Source organism: Bos indicus, chromosome 7 (genome assembly GCF_029378745.1).
Source record: "Bos indicus isolate NIAB-ARS_2022 breed Sahiwal x Tharparkar chromosome 7, NIAB-ARS_B.indTharparkar_mat_pri_1.0, whole genome shotgun sequence".
Classification (NCBI taxonomy): Eukaryota; Metazoa; Chordata; class Mammalia; order Artiodactyla; family Bovidae; genus Bos; species Bos indicus.
The window spans coordinates 49,190,415-49,198,338 of NC_091766.1; the positions used below are offsets into that span (position 1 = coordinate 49,190,415).

The following is a 7,924-nucleotide window of genomic DNA, read 5'->3' on the forward strand; positions in this document are numbered from 1 at the left end:
CCTCTGTCCTTGGGATTCTCCAGGCAAGAATATTGGATTGGGTTGCCATGCCCTCCTTAGGGGGATCTTCCCAACCCAGGGATCGAAACTGCATCTCCTGCTTAGTAGGCAGATTCTATACCACTGAGCCACCAAAGTCTAACTCTCCTCTAGAGACTCCTAGATTTTCCCCTAGAGTCATGATTTTAGCCCAGCATGACCCAAGTTACACTTTTGGACCCACAGAACTGTAAGATGTGTGTGTGTGAAGTCGTTCAGTTGTGTCTGACTCTTTGCAACCCCGTGGACTGTAGCCGACCAGGCTCCTCCATCCATGGGATTCTCCAGGCAAAAATACTGGAGTGGGTTGCCATTTCCTTCTCCAGGGGATCTTCCCAACCCAGGGATCGAACCCAGGTCTCCCGCATTGCAGGCAGACGCTTTAACCTCTGAGCCACCAGGAGCCACAGAACTGTAAGATACTGGTTGCCACAGAACTATAAGATAGTATTTTTAATTTTAGATTTACATAAAAAATTACAAAGACTGAACAGAGGGTTCTCAGCTCCCCTTATGCTACTAGTTAATGCCTTTTTAAAAATACATATACTTTTGGACTTCCCTGGCTGTCCAGTGGGTAAGACTGCACGCTTCCACTTCAGTCATGTCCCACTCTTTGAGACCCTATTGACCATAGACCACCAGGCTCCTCTGTCCATGGAATTCTCCAGGCAAGAATCCTAGAGTGGGTTGCCATGCCCTCCTCCAGGGGATCTTCCCAACCCAGGGATCGAACCCTCGTCTCTTATGTCTGCTCCATTGGCAAGCGGGTTCTTTACCACTAGCACCACCTGGGAACTCCCACATACACATATGATAAAATGCTAAATAAAAATAAGAGAATAACTACTCCAAAATTCAGTATAACTGTTGCTTCTAGTAGAGGATATGGAGCACACAGGCAGAACATTCCCCAGAACAGGGCTGCAGAAGCCTGCAAGTGGTCTCTTTGGGAACTAGAAAAAGGATCATTCTCTGTGGGCCCACAGCCTAGCAGCAGCAGAGCCTTTACACCCAAGGCAAAGGTCCCATCCTCCAGGAGGAATCTACCCCACCTTGGCAAAGACCTTTGTGCAGTGCTCAGTTCGTACCACAGTGCTGGCAGCCCCACCATGGACCTTCCCAACTTTTATAATATTCTACTTCTTAAGCGGGGTGAAGGTTTGTTGTTGTTCACTCAGTCGTGTCCAACTTTGCAACCCCATGAACTGCAGCACACCAGGCTTCCCTGTCCTTCATTGTCTCCTGAAGTTGGCTCAAACTCATGTCCATTGAGTCGGTGGTGCCATCCAACCACCTCATCCTCCGTTGCCCCCTTCTCCTCCTGCCCTCAATCTTTCCCAGCATCAGGGTCTGTTCTAGTGAGTTGGCTCAGTGGTTGTGGTGCATGGACTTAGTTACTCCACGTGGGTTCTTCCTGGATCGGGGATCTAACCCATGTCTCCTACATTGTCAGGTGGATTCTTTACCATTGAGCCACCAGAGAAACCCCTCCTATCCCTATCCGTTTTCTCACCCAGGTATTGTACACAGTGGTAGGAACTAAACATGCAACCACAGTGACATTGGTGGGCTCCAGTAATCCCAGAAAGCTCCCTAAGACCTGAAGAGAAATTTCATCATTAGGGAACTGGCATGCCTGACATGCTGACCTGTGAAGAAGCAGAAAGACAGATGAACTTGGAAGGTTCTGTGCCAGCCCAGGAGTCTTGGACTCTGAGGGGCTGAGCTCTTCCAAAGAAGCCCAAGACCTTTCTTTGTTTCTTTTTATCTTTTTTTTTTTTTTAATAGAGCACCTTGAGTAGGATACAAGTTTCCTGAAACATGTCTCCTCACTCCCATGCAGTCCTACTGTCTTCAGAAAGGGTCACTTGGGTTCAGTGGTTCAATAATCCAAACCCCAAACCATAAAGAGAAAGTTTTGCTTCTTAAATACAAGTTCTGCCCACCCTTCCAGATCTAAGAAGTGCTTGACTCTACCCATCTCTAAAGTTGGATCCAAACAAGTACTCACCATGGGGCTGAGGGACGGTCTAATTCATACCATTGCCCTTTTTTCAGATTATTTTTTCAAATAAAAAATAATATATAGTCATTGGGAAAATTCAAAACATGTAGAAGAATAGAAAGTAAAATTTTTTCTTTGTTCCCTAATCTTACTTCCTTCCCTGAAGGTAAACCTTATGAAGTATATCCTCCCAGACCTCTTTTTACACATTTATTAAATACACACATTCTTTTCTTTACATAAATAAGATCATACTATAATGTTCTATAATACATTTTATATATAAATATTTGCACATAATATTCCATAGAAATCTGTCCATATTAGTAAATTTAAGCTGTTCCAGTTTTCTCTATTAAAAACAATAGTGCAATAAAGATTTGTATACTCACATGTATATTTGTATATAACAGATACCAAGAAACAAACTTGCTGAGATGAAGAGTAATGCATTTAGATTTTGATAGGTATTACCAAAAGTACCTCAGAAGAGGTTTTATGAACATATAGGAAAATGCTTATTTGCTTAAAATTTCACCAACAATGGACATTGTATATATTCTTATTCTGTTCAATTTGATGAGCAAAAACAGTACTAGTGAGGTTGAAGTACTATATGCTTCCTGCCCAGTTGTATTTCTTATTGAGTGAATTACCTATCCATTTCCATTTCCTATTTTTCTGCTTGCAACTTCTTCATTTTGATCATAAGAGTATATACATTGAGTACTTGGCTATGTACCAGCCACTGTAGTAGGTGCTTTCAAATAAATATTTTTCTTGAAATAATCCATTTTACAGATGAAGAGTATGAAAAACATGAAGAGGAAATTCAAACACTGGTCTCTCTTACTCTAAAGGCTGCACCTTCTGCGCTATATCACTATACCAAAAAGCCTCATTTTACTGAAACATAGAAACCCCTAAGGGAAGCAACTTACCCAAACACTCACAGTCTTGTATCTTGGATGATCACCTCAATTCAGATCACTGGTGGGCTTTTTACTGGTCTTCCTGGAAAATTAAGTTGAAGACTGCCAAAAGGCTGTTCAAGCAAACATGTTAGACTCAGCAGCTTGTTATCTGTGTCCTTAAGGATAAAGAACCCACAGGACAAGGGTTGAAGATAAATAAAATAGAAACACTAAGAAACGTGGAGACCTTGGCCCCATTCCATCCATATCACAGTCAAAGCAGAGAGCTGATCGCCCTACAAGTCAGCCCTGGTTTAATTTTCAGTCACCTCCCATGCCAAAACATTTTTAAAACTCTGAAGCTGGATGAACTATTAATAATAAGCATGAGTAGCAGGTAGCTTGAGGCTCTGTGCTTTATAAAATCAAGATGTTTATTTTTTAATTCCTTAATCAAATAACCTAGAAGGAAAAGTATCCCTAAGACTTTTGCCCTTTTTTTTCTTAGATGTGATTAACATAATGAGAACTACTATAGGAAATATGATTTTCTGATATTACTGTTCATTCTGATACTGACCATAATCTTCTAAAGAAAAGGAGGATGGGGTAAATTAAATCTAAGAAATTTCAACAATCCCTTCCTTCAAAAAACATTAATTAAATGTTTATCTAATGACTTGGTAACAGTTTGAAACTGGCCACAGGGAAATGCAGTAAACCATTCTGTCTCACTTTGTGTAACTAAAAGTTTGCAATATTAAAAAAATTAAAAAGAAAAGAAACCTATGTGTCAGACATTGGGCTTGGCACTGAATATCTAGCAATGAATAGAACATAGCTCCTATTCTTCTGAGAACAGTAATCCTTCCCATTACCATGTTAACTTTCATATGTGTTAGCTGCTTTATTCTGTAAACATACTATAATTGCAAATTGAACCTGGAAGTCTCCTACTTTTTATACTTCCTTTTCTTCCTGGTCTTTGTTCTCTGGGATAAATCTAATCTAGAGGGTCCGGTCTCTAACAAGATGGATAATGGCTGGGGGTGGGAGGGGTGAGCAAGATAAGGAAAAGACCTTTATCCTGTGGATAAGGACGTAGGTGGAGTTAGTTTCAGGGTGTTTCAGAGAATATTATCAGAATCTTATGTGCCGTCTCCACCCTTTTAAACACTTAGGGGGAACCTTTCACTCAAAAAATCTTCCCTTGAATTCAGGTTGTTACTCCTTTTTGAAGACTGTTAAAGTGGGTCACAGAAAAAGAGCTACTCTCCCAGGATTAGATAACAAAATGGAGTAAAATTTCATTCCTTCTGACTCTAGAATCTTATTCCATGAAGCTCAAATACAAAGAGCAGAGGACTGATGCTTATATCAAAATTATGTTTCAAATCAGATTGATTACCCTCTCCACAGAGCTCTCCAAGTAATACATTTACCTTTGGAATGCTGTTAGCCTCAGTTCTGAAAATCCACAGAATGTGTTCTGATTCAATTCTCTTTTAAAAGTTTCTCCCCACTAATTTCTCCCCATGTGGTTTTAGGGTCCTATTCATGTGTACAAATGTCTTCCTCTTAACCAGTTAGCCCTGAAAAATTTCAGAGAGCTTAGCCATACTTGATATGCGCACCTTAGTCGCTCAGTCATATCCGACTCTATGACCCCAAGGACTGTGGCCCACCAGGCCTCACTGTCCATGGAATACTCCAGGATACTGGAGTTTGAGCTGCCATTCCCTTCTCTAGGAGATCTTCCCCACCCAGGGATCGAACCCAGGTCTCCTGCATTGCAGGTAGATGCTTTACCATCTGAACCATAAGGGAAACCCAAGAGTGGTCTGTTTCTGGAGCTAAACATAGTAAAAAGCAACAGACAGAGGTGAGATGGCTGGAAAGAAGCCCCAGTTTCCCTAATCTCACCCCTTTAGCATTGTGGGGGAGCTAAAGAGGCAATCAGCCTGACTCACAGACAGCACTACTGCTCCCAAGCCAAAGAACATTAAGAAGTGAAGCACTGCTGCGCTCCACAGTTGGTGTGTGACAAGCATTATGGGATATATTTGTCCCAGGATGGGCTGACTTTTCTCTCAGCTCCTCACAGTCTAGCATCAGCCTCATCTCACTCACATTCTCATTGTTGAGAACTCTAGTCACTGACAAGATGGGGATAAAGGGCCAGACTAGAAGACACCCCTATAGCCCCAGGTAAAAGAGCTAGCTCAAGTTGCAGGATATCTAATTGCTTGAGAAGGAGAACCTGAGATTTTCCCCAGTGGCTCGAAGCATTTCTGTAAGCACCACCTGTTTTCAGCAGCTCCCTGCACCAGCCATGCTACAGAAAGATTTAGTGGAGCTGAGTGAATGGCCAGAGGAAAAAGCTCACATTATTCCTAAAACAAACCAGCCTCACTTTTCAGCCTCTGGGAGTACACCAAGTAAGAAAGAGACCAACCAATCAAGTGTGGGTTGAAAGCATTACCTCATCAGGGTGAGTTCCCATTGGCTGAAATTACTATTGGCAAAGCTTTCATGGGAGTAAATTAACCCTTGTCGGAAACTCAAACCCCACTGGGGACCCTTTTCCTTCCCTATTGCTTCTTATTTTAAAAGTAAGAAAAGGGGTAGATGGGGAACAGACCTTTGCCTAACATGTTTCATAAGCATACATGTTTCATAAGCATTCAATGGTTATGAGAAGGTTTAGTTCTTCTCTCCCCCAAAATTATTATTCAGTGCCTTTTGGACACACAAAAAAGGGAGGGGGGCACCTGCAACAGATTGGTAAGAGAGCGTGGGAGAGGAGGCGGCAAAGAGAGTGAATTATCAGTTGTGTTCTGAACCTGAAAGGGAGCTGTCAGAGGGACAAAGAAACAAAAAGAAAAAGGAAAATTGAAACACCTTGGAGCAGACTGACAAGACACTGACTTGTTTTGCAACTTATTTTTACAGTTATCCTCATAGCTACAATTTGCATTTTTAATGAAAACTGCCAAAAGTTATCCTGGTTTTTTTGTTAAAGCAAATAAATATTAGTAGCAAAAGTTCTAGTTTGTGATTTAAATCCAGTAATAAATAAACCTCTCAGTAGACCTGTCTTCCCACTATCAAAATCCCATATTCAACAGAACCAAGAACAAAAGTTTGTTTTATGTGTGCTTCAGAAACTGTTTGCATTTAGTGGTTAAAGGGAAAGGAAGGCACATCTAAGATTTGTTTCTATCACATAAAAGTTAGCTGTCACCTAAGAACTGATCTATAAAGAATGCCATGAAAACAAGTCTAATTTCAAATATTGAGAGTTGACTATTTGAGAAGGGAGTTCTGTTTCCATATTATTGCTGCGTATGTGTGCTCAGTCATGTCCGACTCTGCGACCCCTACGGAGTGTAGCCCACCAGGCTTCTCTGCCCATGGGATTTACCAGGCAAGAAAACTGGAGTGGGTTGCCATTTCCTCCTCCAGGGCATCTTCCCACCCAGGGATCGAACTGTGGATGTTGCCTGCATTGCAGGCTGAGCCACCGGGGAAGCTCTTAGGCAGACTGTTTGGGAACATAATTAAATCTTTTATTCTAAACTGATTTAGACTTAAAATTGATGGACTGTAAGGGGCAGATTTGTTGTGGTTTGTAGTTGTTTTCCTGGGGGCTTTAAAACAGCTATTTTTTAGTGAAGTAGTCTGAACCAGTGACTAGTTTACCATACCTATGACGTAATTCACACTCAAGATTTCTTCTGCTTTGTAGCCAGTCCTACTTTGAGCCCAGACTAGACTGTAATCAGCAGGTTCCAAACATGTTGAAATCTGTGGCAAAGTCTTCACACTGGAATTCTATACCAGCAATTTACCCATGTTTAAAATGGGACTAAAGACCAAAATCCTCTGGAGAGAATGGATTCTGATTCGGGGACAAATTATTCATGTATAGGCCATGACGAGGACACAAAAGGACTCTGAAAAAAATGGGTTATTCTCTTTGATAGTCATGTCTCAGGTGCCTTGTAAAACCTTTTATCTGACATCTTCACTCATTCAGCTGACCTTTAATCAATGTCTTCTATGTGCTATTATTATAAAAATGTTTCAACTTCTCTTGATTCAAGTTTGGCTCCCATCACTACTACATAAACTATAAAAGACAACTCAGTGTTCCTTTATGCAAGATTCCTTAATAATTTCTACTATCTATTGAGCACCTACTGTGTACCAAATACTTTTCCATACATCAGTTCAGTTCAGTTCAGTCGCTCAGTTGTGTCCGACTCTTTGTGACCCCATGAATTGCAGCACGCCAGGCCTCCCTGTCCAACACCAACTCCTGGAGTTCACTCAAACTCATGTCCATGGAGTCGGTGATGCCATCCAGCCATCTCATCCTCTGTCGTCCCCTTCTCCTCTTGCCCTCAATCCCTCCCAGCATCAGAGTCTTTTCCAATGAGTCAACTCTTCACATGAGGTGGCCAAAGTATTGGAGTTTCAGCTTCAACATCAGTCCTTCCAATGAACACCCAGGACTGATCTCCTTTAGGATGGACTAGTTGGATCTCCTTGCAGTCCAAGGGACTCTCAAGAGTCTTCTCCAACACCACAGTTCAAAAGCATCAATTCTTGGGAATAATATAAATTGTCTGAAATTATTTTATGGGAGTAGGTACATAAATAAATTAATAAGTGTATGATTGATACCAAAATCTGCTCAAAATAAGATGAAGGAAAGGAAAAAGGGGCAAACTGGCCATCACAACAAAGACACACTCCTGTAAGTAAACTGCTGTAGAGGCATTACTGTTTAATTAGCCTTGCTTTTCTCATTAAATTTGATATATACAAATTTTGATTCCTTAAAAATTATTTATTTGGGTGAATTTCTAAAGATAAGAATGTGGTTGTAAAAACTGTGTTTTTGAAGTAATATCAAGAGATACTATGAACTGCTTTAAGAATGTATGCTGCTGCTGCT

General features: G+C 41.1%; 1 protein-coding gene across 1 annotated transcript in view; it reads right to left on the minus strand.

Moving 5' to 3' along the window:
• Positions 1 to 3,006, minus strand: part of FAM13B (family with sequence similarity 13 member B) — a 95,449-nt gene extending 92,443 nt beyond the window's left edge. The window contains exon 1 of the mRNA XM_070793640.1: positions 2,989 to 3,006. The gene's annotated coding sequence lies outside the window, so the exon portion shown is untranslated. The remainder of the gene's footprint in view (positions 1 to 2,988) is intronic.
• Positions 3,007 to 7,924: the final 4,918 nt, after the last annotated feature.